Source organism: Bombina bombina, chromosome 4, assembly GCF_027579735.1.
Source record: "Bombina bombina isolate aBomBom1 chromosome 4, aBomBom1.pri, whole genome shotgun sequence".
Taxonomy (NCBI): domain Eukaryota; kingdom Metazoa; phylum Chordata; class Amphibia; order Anura; family Bombinatoridae; genus Bombina; species Bombina bombina.
In genome coordinates this window covers 1,134,903,761-1,134,917,547 of record NC_069502.1, presented here as the reverse complement: position 1 = coordinate 1,134,917,547, position 13,787 = coordinate 1,134,903,761, and positions in this window count along the sequence as shown.

Genomic DNA, 13,787 nt, shown 5'->3' with positions numbered 1-13,787 from the left:
CGTTCAATCTCCATACCTTTAAATTTAAGGATTTGAGATCCTGATGGAAAAAAGGACCTTGCGACAGAAGGTCTGGTCTTAACGGAAGAGTCCATGGATGGCAAGAGGCCATCCGGACAAGATCCGCATACCAAAACCTGTGAGGCCATGCCGGAGCTACCAGCAGAACAAACGAGCATTCCTTCAGAATCTTGGAGATTACTCTTGGAAGAAGAACTAGAGGCGGAAAGATATAGGCAGGATGATACTTCCAAGGAAGTGATAATGCATCCACTGCCTCCGCCTGAGGATCCCGGGATCTGGACAGATACCTGGGAAGTTTCTTGTTTAGATGAGACGCCATCAGATCTATTTCTGGAAGTTCCCACATTTGAACAATCTGAAGAAATACCTCTGGGTGAAGAGACCATTCACCCGGATGCAACGTTTGGCGACTGAGATAATCCGCTTCCCAATTGTCTATACCTGGGATATGAACCGCAGAGATTAGACAGGAGCTGGATTCCGCCCAAACCAGAATTCAAGATACTTCTTTCATAGCCAGAGGACTGTGAGTCCCTCCTTGATGATTGATGTATGCCACAGTTGTGACATTGTCTGTCTGAAAACAAATGAACGATTCTCTCTTCAGAAGAGGCCAAGACTGAAGAGCTCTGAAAATTGCACGGAGTTCCAAAATATTGATCGGTAATCTCACCTCCTGAGATTCCCAAACTCCTTGTGCCGTCAGAGATCCCCACACAGCTCCCCAACCTGTAAGACTTGCATCTGTTGAAATTACAGTCCAGGTCAGAAGAACAAAAGAAGCCCCCTGAATTAAACGATGGTGATCTGTCCACCACGTTAGAGAGTGTCGTACAATCGGTTTTAAAGATATTAATTGAGATATCTTTGTGTAATCCCTGCACCATTGATTCAGCATACAGAGCTGAAGAGGTCGCATGTGAAAACGAGCAAAGGGGATCGCGTCCGATGCAGCAGTCATAAGACCTAGAATTTCCATGCATAAGGCTACCGAAGGGAATGATTGTGACTGAAGGTTTCGACAAGCTGAAATCAATTTTAGACGTCTCTTGTCTGTCAAAGACAGAGTCATGGACACTGAATCTATCTGGAAACCCAGAAAGGTTACCCTTGTCTGAGGAATCAATGAACTTTTTAGTGAATTGATCCTCCAACCATGATCTTGAAGAAACAACACAAGTCGATTCGTATGAGATTCTGCTAAATGTGAAGACTGAGCAAGTACCAAGATATCGTCCAAATAAGGAAATACCACAATACCCTGTTCTCTGATTACAGACAGAAGGGCACCGAGAACCTTAGAAAAAATTCTTGGAGCTGTAGCTAGGCCAAACGGCAGAGCCACAAACTGGTAATGCTTGTCCAGGAAAGAGAATCTCAGGAACTGATAATGATCTGGATGAATCGGAATATGCAGATATGCATCCTGTAAATCTATTGTGGACATATAATGCCCTTGCTGAACAAAAGGCAAGATAGTCCTTACAGTTACCATTTTGAACGTTGGTATCCTTACATAACGATTCAATATTTTTAGATCCAGAACTGGTCTGAAGGAATTCTCCTTCTTTGGTACAATGAAGAGATTCGAATAAAACCCCAGCCCCTGTTCCAGAACTGGAACTGGCATAATTACTCCAGCCAACTCTAGATCTGAAACACATTTCAGAAATGCTTGAGCTTTCACTGGATTTACTGGGACACGGGAAAGAAAAAATCTCTTTGCAGGAGGTCTTATCTTGAAACCAATTCTGTACCCTTCTGAAACAATGTTCTGAATCCAAAGATTGTGAACAGAATTGATCCAAATTTCTTTGAAAAAACGTAACCTGCCCCCTACCAGCTGAGCTGGAATGAGGGCCGCACCTTCATGTGGACTTAGAAGCTGGCTTTGCTTTTCTAGAAGGCTTGGATTTATTCCAGACTGGAGATGGTTTCCAAACTGAAACTGCTCCTGAGGATGAAGGATCAGGCTTTTGTTCTTTGTTGAAACGAAAGGAACGAAAACGATTATTAACCCTGTTTTTACCCATAGATTTTTTATCCTGTGGTAAAAAAGTTCCTTTCCCACCAGTAACAGTTGAGATAATAGAATCCAACTGAGAACCAAATAATTTGTTACCCTGGAAAGAAATGGAAAGTAGAGTTGATTTAGAAGACATATCAGCATTCCAAGTTTTAAGCCATAAAGCTCTTCTAGCTAAAATAGCTAGAGACATAAACCTGACATCAACTCTGATAATATCAAAAATGGCATCACAGATAAAATTTTTAGCATGTTGAAGAAGAAGAAGAATATTATGAGAATCATGATCTGTTACTTGTTGCGCTAAAGTTTCAAACCAAAAAGTTGAAGCTGCAGCAACATCAGCCAATGATATAGCAGGTCTAAGAAGATTACCTGAACACAGATAAGCTTTTCTTAGAAAGGATTCAATTTTCCTATCTAAAGGATCCTTAAACGAAGTACCATCTGACGTAGGAATAGTAGTACGTTTAGCAAGGGTAGAAATAGCCCCATCAACTTTAAGGATTTTGTCCCAAAATTCTAATCTGTTAGACGGCACAGGATATAATTGCTTAAAACGTTTAGAAGGATTAAATGAATTACCCAAATTATTCCATTCTCTGGAAATTACTTCAGAAATAGCACCAGGAACAGGAAAAACTTCTGGAATAACCACAGGAGATTTACAGACTTTATCTAAACATTTAGATTTAGTATCAAGAGGACCAGAATCCTCAATTTCTAAAGCAATTAGTACTTCTTTAAGTAAAGAACGAATAAATTCCATTTTAAATAAATATGAAGATTTATCAGCATCAACCTCTGAGACAGAATCCTCTGAACCAGAAGAGTCATTAGAATCAGAATGATGATGTTCATTTAAAAATTCATCTGTATAAAGAGAAGTTTTAAAAGATTTTTTATGTTTACTAGAAGGAGGAATAACAGACATAGCCTTCTTGATGAATTCAGAAACAAAATCTCTTATGTTATCAGGAACACTCTGAACATTAGATGTTGATGGAACTACAACAGGTAATGGTACATTACTAAAGGAAATATCTGCATTAACAAGTTTGTCATGACAATTAATACAAACAACAGCTGGAGGAACAGCTACCAAAAGTTTACAGCAGATACACTTAGCTTTGGTAGTTCCAGCACCAGACAGCGATTTTCCTGAAGTATCTTCTGACTCAGATGCAATGTGAGACATCTTGCAATATGTAAGAGAAAAAACAACATATAAAGCAAAATTGATCAAATTCCTTAAATGACAGTTTCAGGAATGGGAAAAAATGCCAAGGAACAAGCTTCTAGCAACCAGAAGCAATAAATAATGAGACTTAAATAATGTGGAGACAAAAGCGACGCCCATATTTTTTTAGCGCCAAATAAGACGCCCACATTATTTGGCGCCTAAATGCTTTTGGCGCCAAAAATGATGCCACGTCCGGAACGCCGACATTTTTGGCGCAAAAGAACATCAAAAATGACGCCGGAAACAGAAAAAAAATTTTGAGCCAAAAAAGTCTGCGCCAAAAATGACGCAATAAAATGAAGCATTTTCAGCCCCCGCGAGCCTAACAGCCCACAGGGAAAAAAAGTCAAATTTTTAAGGTAAGAAAAATTATTGATTCAAGTGCATTATCCCAAATATGAAACTGACAATAAGGAATGTTGAACATCCTGAGTCAAGGCAAATAAATGTTTGAATACATATATTTAGAACTTTATTAAAAAAGTGCCCAACCATAGCTTAGAGTGTCACAGAAAATAAGACTTACTTACCCCAGGACACTCATCTACATGTTTGTAGAAAGCCAAACCAGTACTGAAACGAAAATCAGCAGAGGAAATGGTATATATATAAGAGTATATCGTCGATCTGAAAAGGGAGGTAAGAGATGAATCTCTACGACCGATAACAGAGAACCTATGAAATAGACCCCGTAGAAGGAGATCATTGAATTCAAACAGGCAATACTCTCCTCACATCCCTCTGACATTCACTGCACGCTGAGAGGAAAACCGGGCTCCAACCTGCTGCGGAGCGCATATCAACATAGAATCTAGCACAAACTTACTTCACCACCTCCATAGGAGGCAAAGTTTGTAAAACTGATTTGTGGGTGTGGTGAGGGGTGTATTTGTAGGCATTTTGAGGTTTGGGAAACTTTGCCCCTCCTGGTAGGAATGTATATCCCATACATCACTAGCTCATGGACTCTTGCTAATTACATGAAAGAAATGCTATTAGGTATCAAGAAAGAGGTTAGTAAAAGGAACAGGGATTCCCTATTAATGTCAAACAAACAGACAAACAAAAAGAATAACTGGACTGAGGGAACACGTAACATGACTACATTTCTGACAACCTATAGTGATCAGTATGGGGAGATTTGCAATATAGTGTCCAAACACTTTCCCCTACTTCTAGCGGACGAGGGGTTAGCAGATGTAGTCAGGAAAGGCTGTCGGTTTGCTTTCAGACGTGGCACTACAATAGGCAACATAGTAGCACCTACTGTACTCAGAACCAAGAACAGAGATACTCCCAGTTCATGGCTAAGTACAAAGGAGTGTTTAGATGCCACTTCACTGACTGCCTAGCATGCAATCGTCTATCCCCAGGAAATGGCTTTGCCAGTACCATGACTGGAGAAACTTTTGAACATGACAGATGCTTTAATTGTAGGGCTACTTACGTGATCTACCTATTAACATGCAGACAATGTAATTTGCAATACGTGGGCATGACCTCACGAGATGTTAGATCTAGAATACGTGAACATGTCAACAACATTAAAGCAGGCATCCTAACCACTCCTCTGATAAGTCATTTTTCATCTGTCCACAATAAAAATCCAGAATTCCTTCAGTGGACGATTATCAAACATGTCCTATCCCCTCAGAGAGGAGGGGATAGAGATTCACTGTTAGCCAGAGAAGAAGTCTTCTGGATACTAAAATTAAAAACCAGGAGACCCTTTGGGCTTAATAGTGAATTTGACCTAATTAATTTTTGGCATTAAGCGCTGTGTTATTTCCATGAATGGCAGATCTATCCCTTCCTTGACAGATAAAATAGACTGGCTAACTAATAATGTTAGAATATGTTGGAATAGTATATGCAATAGAAGTATATTTACATACTTCAATATATTTGCTTATGATATATTATGAAGGTGCCAGTTTATATCATTAACATTATTATAGATCCAATTTTATCTACTTCTTTAGGTATTATATAATATAATTTTGTGATCCATTGTCTGAGTATTGCACAAAATATCTGACACATTATGGTATAACATTATGTATAATATTTTTTCCCTACAAGTCAGTCTTGTCATTTAGTCCTAGAGAGAGGCGAAATTAATATTCAATCCTCATTACATAGGAGGTGTGTTTTTGTTTTAAACCAATGGGGTGAAAGCAAAACCTTTTTAAAGCTGGAGATGATGGTCACTAACTATGCTATGACTACGGCGTGGGAAGCCGTAACGCGTCAGCATTAGTGACCACCATCCTGTGCCTTTGTTGACTGTTCAAGTGTGTTCCGTTGGAGTTGCTGTTTTAACGGCAAATAAAGCCGTGTTTTGGAATATACACCAAGTTGTACCGAATCTCCTCCACTCTCTTTGTTTCTGTATTACATAATTTGTCTGGAACCAATGTAGACTCATCTTTATTACAACCTTGAAATGTTAGTTTTTCTTTATTTTTATACATCCAATAAAACCTTTGTTAAAAGAGTATCTGTTATTTGTTACCCATGATGCCAAATCATGCATCCTATATGTCCAACTTACTTTATTTTGAATCTCCATCCATGAAGGCACTCCTACCTTCCAATATTTTTCCTAGTTATCATGCATGGTATTTTAATTAATGTGTTGATATGTGTATTAAAATTTGGAATACATGAATGGAGTAGTGTCGATAATAATCTCCAAATCTCTTTAACTTCCTTACACTTCCACCACATATGTTTATAGGTGCCCGGGTCACCACACTCCCTAAAGCATAGTGAAGAGTTTGTCTGGGACATGTGTGAGGTGATCAGTGGAGTTAGGTAACATCAAAATGCTGTTTCTATAAAATTTTCCTTTAAATCCGCACTCAATAGACCTTTGCTTCATGAATAAAATATTTCATCCCATTCTTGTTTTTTCATATATAATCTCTAGGTCAGATTCCCATTAAAGCATGAGTGAATTTTTAGTGTTGTTAGTGTCAGTTTGTATGGCTATATATATTTTGGAAATTTATTTTTTTGGTCTACTCTTTTTTGAATACATATTTTCCAGCGTTGTGTATGGTTGTTTAGTAGTGGTAGTGATATATTTATGAGCTGCTGAGAAGAGCTGTAAATAGAGATACCGCTGTAATTTTATTGGTGTGTTTGTCTTGAAGCTGGGTGTATGTTAGAATCTTTCCATTAAGTAGGATATCTGCCACCCTATACAGTCCCTTATTAAGCCATTTAGTGATAGAACTATATGTATCTGCTGGTAATATATGTCTAAGTGGTAGCATCAAAGAGTGGGTAGGTAGTAGAGTAATGTATCTTGACATCCAGTTTTCACTTTGTTTAGTGGAGTCATGTATAGGATTTTTGTATGTGAATGTCTTTTGTTTTTCTCTGTTCCAAAGTATGTCATCTGGGTAGGTCAACCCTTCAATTCCTGTTTCCAAGGCTGTCCACATAGCATCAGTAGACCCTCTCCCCAACAATACTGTCTGGGATATTCTTGCTGCTCTATAGTAATCATGAATATTTGGAACTCCCACTCCTCCCAGTTTTCTATGGTGTGTAAGAATTCTCAATGATATTCTGCCTTTTCTATTGCCTCTAATATACTGTAATTTAGACATCTCTGAAATTGGGAGTTGCAAGTGCAGGATTCTAAACAAATATAGCAATCAAGGGAATATGTTTATTTTGACTACTGAGAGATGGCCATACCAAGAAAATGTGTAACCCCTCTATTTATTAATGTCAACCCTAATACATATGAGAAGTGGCAAATAGTTATATTGGTAAAGTTGATCCAGTTGTGTCATCAGATTACTGCCCAAATATCTAAGGGAATATTTTGCCCACATAAATTCAAAATTAAGCTCTATGTTTTTTGTATTTTGGGGTGAAAGGGCTATTGGTAAAGCTTCACATTTCTCCATATTCATTTTGTATCCTGATATTTGTGAAAATGTGTCTATAGCACCCCTCTGTGAGTCCCTTCACTGGCTCCCCATTCAAAGCAGAATTAAATTCAAAATTCTCACTTTGACCTACAAAGCCCTTACCAATGCAGCCCCCCCATACCTGTCCTCACTCATCAACAAATATACTCCAGCCCATCCCCTAAGATCCAACAACGATCTACTCCTTGCCTCTTCTACCATCACCTCCTCACATGCTAGACTACAGGACTTCTCTCGTGCGGCACCAACCCTCTGGAACGCACTTCCTCGTGCTGTCAGACTTTCCCCCAACCTCTCCTCCTTTAAACGCTCCCTAAAGACCTTCTTGTTCAGGGAAGCCTATAACCAAATCAGTAGCTAATGAATTCCACTTGCCTAATAGTTGCCCTCATCTAACTTCACACTAACATCATTCCCACCTTTGCAGTCCCCACCTCCTGTTTCTCACCCTCCTACCCATTAAGATTGTAAGTTCCCACGGGAACAGGGCTGCCAATTCCTCCTGTATTTGTTTGTTAAATTTTGTCTGGTGTCTCATATTGTACTGTCCTTTTATCTTTGTTACCTATGAACAGCGCTGCGGAATCTGTCGGCGCTCTATAAATAAAGAATAATAATAATAATAATAATTAAATTATATAGAATTATATAGGTTTGGAAGGGAAATTAGGGTTTTCGTTATTGTCAAGAGAATATAGTCTGAGAATAAGGTCAATTTATAATCGATTTATGATATGGTCAACCCTGTGATTTCTGGTGAAAGTCTGATTCTAGCCGCTAAAGGCTCTATGCATAGTGCAAATATTAGTGGGGATAAGGGGCAACCCTGTCGAGTTCCGTTCCTAATAGGGAATGGTTTGGATTGATAGCCCGCCGACACCACCTGAGCTTCTGGAGTACAGTATATTGCTTAAATGGCTTTAATAAAAACATAATTTATGTAAGAACTTACCTGATAAATTCATTTCTTTCATATTAGCAAGAGTCCATGAGCTAGTGACGTATGGGATATACATTCCTACCAGGAGGGGCAAAGTTTCCAAAACCTCAAAATGCCTATAAATACACCCCTCACCACACCCACAAATCAGTTTTACGAATAGCCAAGAAGTGGGGTGATAAGAAAAAAGTGCGAAAGCATAAAAAATAAGGAATTGGAATAATTGTGCTTTATACAAAAAAATCATAACCACCACAAAAAAGGGTGGGCCTCATGGACTCTTGCTAATATGAAAGAAATTAATTTATCAGGTAAGTTCTTACATAAATTATGTTTTCTTTCATGTAATTAGCATTCCATGAGCTAGTGACGTATGGGATAATGACTACCCAAGATGTGGATCTTTCCATGCAAGAGTCACTAGAGAGGGAGGGATAAAATAAAGACAGCCAATTCCTGCTGAAAATAATCCACACCCAAAATAAAGTTTAAATGAAAACATAAGCAGAAGATTCAAACTGAAACAGCTGCCTGAAGTACTTTTCAACCAAAAACTGCTTCAGAAGAAGAAAACACATCAAAATGGTAGAATTTAGTAAAAGTATGCAAAGAAGACCAAGTTGCTGCTTTGCAAATCTGATCAACCGAAGCTTCATTCCTAAACGCCCAGGAAGTAGAAACTGACCTAGTAGAATGAGCTGTAATCCTCTGAGGCGGAGTTTTACCCGACTCAACATAGGCATGATGAATTAAAGATTTCAACCAAGATGCCAAAGAAATGGCAGAAGCTTTCTGGCCTTTTCTAGAACCGGAAAAGATGACAAATAGACTAGAAGTCTTTCGGAAAGTCTTAGTAGCTTCAACATAATATTTCAAAGCTCTAACAACATCCAAAGAATGCAATGATTTCTCCTTAGAATTCTTAGGATTAGGGCATAATGAAGGAACTACAATTTCTCTACTAATGTTGTTGGAATTCACAACCTTAGGTAAAAATTCAAAAGAAGTTCGCAACACTGCCTTATCCTGATGAAAAATCAGAAAAGGAGACTCACAAGAAAGAGCAGACAATTCAGAGACTCTTCTGGCAGAAGAGATGGCCAAAAGGAACAAAACTTTCCAAGAAAGTAATTTAATGTCCAATGAATGCATAGGTTCAAACGGAGGAGCTTGAAGAGCCCCCAGAACCAAATTCAAACTCCAAGGAGGAGAAATTGACTTAATGACAGGTTTTATACGAACCAAGGCTTGTACAAAACAATGAATATCAGGAAGATTAGCAATCTTTCTGTGAGAAAGAGCAGAGATTTGACCTTTCAAGGAACTTGCGGACAAACCTTTATCTAAACCATCCTGAAGAAACTGTAAAATTCTCGGAATTCTAAAAGAATGCCAGGAAAAATGATGAGAAAGACACCAAGAAATATAAGTCTTCCAGACTCTATAATATATCTCTCTATATACAGATTTACGAGCCTGTAACATAGTATTAATCACAGAGTCAGAGAAACCTCTTTGACCAAGAATCAAACGTTCAATCTCCATACCTTTAAATTTAAGGATTTGAGATCCTGATGGAAAAAAGGACCTTGCGACAGAAGGTCTGGTCTTAACGGAAGAGTCCACGGTTGGCAAGAGGCCATCCGGACAAGATCCGCATACCAAAATCTGTGAGGCCATGCTGGAGCTACCAGCAGAACAAATGAGCATTCCTTCAGAATCTTGGAGATTACTCTTGGAAGAAGAACTAGAGGCGGAAAGATATAGGCAGGATGATACTTCCAAGGAAGTGATAATGCATCCACTGCCTCCGCCTGAGGATCCCGGGATCTGGACAGATACCTGGGAAGTTTCTTGTTTAGATGAGAAGCCATCAGACCTATTTCTGGAAGTTCCCACTTTTGAACAATCTGAAGAAATACCTCTGGGTGAAGAGACCATTCGCCCGGATGCAACGTTTGGCGACTGAGATAATCCGCTTCCCAATTGTCTATTCCTGGAATATGAACCGCAGAGATTAGACAGGAGCTGGATTCCGCCCAAACCAGAATTCGAGATACTTCTTTCATAGCCAGAGGACTGTGAGTTCCTCCTTGATGATTGATGTATGCCACAGTTGTGACATTGTCTGTCTGAAAACAAATGAACGATTCTCTCTTCAGAAGAGGCCAAGACTGAAGAGCTCTGAAAATTGCACGGAGTTCCAAAATATTGATCGGTAATCTCACCTCCTGAGATTCCCAAACCCCTTGTGCTGTCAGAGACCCCCACACAGCTCCCCTACCTGTAAGACTTGCATCTGTTGAAATTACAGTCCAGGTCGGAAGAACAAAAGAAGCCCCCTGAACTAAACGATGGTGATCTGTCCACCACGTCAGAGAGTGTCGTACAATCGGTTTTAAAGATATTAATTGAGATATCTTTGTGTAATCCCTGCACCATTGGTTCAGCATACAGAGCTGAAGAGGTCGCATGTGAAAACGAGCAAAGGGGATCGCGTCCGATGCAGCAGTCATAAGACCTAGAATTTCCATGCATAAGGCTACCGAAGGGAATGATTGTGACTGAAGGTTTCGACAAGCTGAAATCAATTTTAGACGTCTCTTGTCTGTCAAAGACAGAGTCATGGACACTGAATCTATCTGGAAACCCAAAAAGGTTACCCTTGTCTGAAGAATCAATGAACTTTTTAGTGAATTGATCCTCCAACCATGATTTTGAAGAAACAACAAAAGTCGATTCGTATGAAATTCTGCTAAATGTGAAGACTGAGCAAGTACCAAGATATCATCCAAATAAGGAAATACCACAATACCCTGTTCTCTGATTACAGATAGAAGGGCACCGAGAACCTTTGTAAAAATTCTTGGAGCTGTTGCTAGGCCAAACGGCAGAGCCACAAACTGGTAATGCTTGTCTAGGAAAGAGAATCTCAGAAACTGATAGTGAGCTGGATGAATCGGAATATGCAGATATGCATCCTGTAAATCTATTGTAGACATATAATGCCCTTGCTGAACAAAAGGCAGGATAGTCCTTACAGTTACCATTTTGAATGTTGGTATCCTTACATAACGATTCAATATTTTTAGATCCAGAACTGGTCTGAAGAAATTCTCCTTCTTTGGTACAATGAAGAGATTCGAATAAAACCCCAGCCCCTGTTCCAGAACTGGAACTGGCATAATTACTCCAGCCAACTCTAGATCTGAAACACATTTCAGAAATGCTTGAGCTTTCGCTGGGTTTACTGGGACACGGGAAAGAATCTCTTTGCAGGAGGTCTTATCTTGAAACCAATTCTGTACCCTTCTGAAATAATGTTCTGAATCCAAAGATTGTGAACAGAATTGATCCAAATTTCTTTGAAAAAACGTAATCTGCCCCCTACCAGCTGAGCTGGAATGAGGGCCGCACCTTCATGTGGACTTAGAAGCTGGCTTTGCTTTTCTAGAAGGCTTGCATTTATTCCAGACTGGAGATGGTTTCCAAACTGAAACTGCTCCTGAGGATGAAGGATCAGGCTTTTGTTCTTTGTTGAAACGAAAGGAACGAAAACGATTATTAGCCCTGTTTTTACCCTTCCCACCAGTAACAGTTGAGATAATAGAATCCAACTGAGAACCAAATAATTTATTACCCTGGAAAGAAAGGGAAAGTAGAGTCGATTTAGAAGACATATCAGCATTCCAAGTTTTAAGCCATAAAGCTCTTCTAGCTAAAATAGCTAGAGACATAAACCTGACATCAACTCTGATAATATAAAAAATGGCATCACAGATAAAATTATTAGCATGTTGAAGAAGAATAATAATGTTATGAGAATCATGATCTGTTACTTGTTGCGCTAAAGTTTCCAACCAAAAAGTTGAAGCTGCAGCAACATCCGCCAAAGATATAGCAGGTCTAAGAAGATTACCTGAACACAAATAAGATTTTCTTAGAAAGGATTCAATTTTCCTATCTAAAGGATCCTTAAAGGAAGTACCATCTGCCATAGGAATAGTAGTACGTTTAGCAAGGGTAGAGATAGCCCCATCAACTTTAGGGATTTTGTCCCAAAACTCTAATCTGTCAGACGGCACAGGATATAATTGCTTAAAACGTTTAGAAGGAGTAAATGAATTACCCAATTTATTCCATTCCCTGGAAATTACTTCAGAAATAGCACCAGGAACAGGAAAAACTTCTGGAATAACTACAGGAGATTTAAAGACCTTGTCTAAACGTTTAGATTTAGTATCAAGAGGACCAGAATCCTCAATTTCTAATGCAATTAGGACTTCTTTAAGTAAAGAACGAATAAATTCCATTTTAAATAAATATGAAGATTTATCAGCATCAACCTCTGAAACAGAATCCTCTGAACCAGAAGAATCATTAGAATCAGAATGATGATGTTCATTTAAAAATTCATCTGGATAAAGAGAAGTTTTAAAAGACTTTTTATGTTTACTAGAAGGAGGAATAACAGACATAGCCTTCTTAATAGAATCAGCAACAAAATCTCTTATGTTATCAGGAACACTCTGAACATTAGATGTTGATGGAACTGCAACAGGTATTTTACTAAAGGAAATATTTTCTGCATTAACAAGTTTGTCATGACATTTAATACAAACAACAGCTGGAGGAACAACTACCAAAAGTTTACAGCAGATACACTTAGCTTTGGTAGTTCCAGCACCAGGCAGCGATTTTCCTGAAGTATCTTCTGACTCAGATGCAACATGAGACATCTTGCAATATGTAAGAGAAAAAATAACATATAAAGCAAAATTGATCAAATTCCTTAAATGACAGTTTCAGGAATGGGAAAAAATGCCAAAGAACAAGCTTCTAGCAACCAGAAGCAATGAAAAATGAGACTTAAATAATGTGGAGACAAAAGCGACGCCCATATTTTTTTAGCGCCAAATAAGACGCCCACATTATTTGGCGCCTAAATGCTTTTGGCGCCAAAAATGACGCCACATCCGGAACGCCGACTTTTTTGGCGCAAAAGAACGTCAAAAAATGACGCAACTTCCGGCGACACGTATGACGCCGGAAACAGAAAAGATTTTTTGTGCCAAAAAAGTCTGCGCCAAGAATGACGCAATAAAATGAAGCATTTTCAGCCCCCGCGAGCCTAACAGCCCACAGGGAAAAAGTCAAATTTTTTAAGGTAAGAAAAAATGATTGATTCAAATGCATTATCCCAAATATGAAACTGACTGTCTGAAAATAAGGAATGTTGAACATCCTGAGTCAAAGCAAATAAATGTTTGAATACATATATTTAGAACTTTATAAAAAAAGCGCCCAACTATAGCTTAGAGTGTCACAGAAAATAAGACTTACTTACCCCAGGACACTCGTCTACATGTTGTAGAAAGCCAAACCAGTACTGAAACGAAAATCAGCAGAGGTAATGGTATATATATATATATATAAGAGTATATCGTCGATCTGAAAAGGGAGGTAAGAGATGAATCTCTACGACCGATAACAGAGAACCTATGAAATAGACCCCGTAGAAGGAGATCATTGCATTCAAATAGGCAATACTCTCCTCACATCCCTCTGACATTCACTGCACGCTGAGAGGAAAACCGGGCTCCA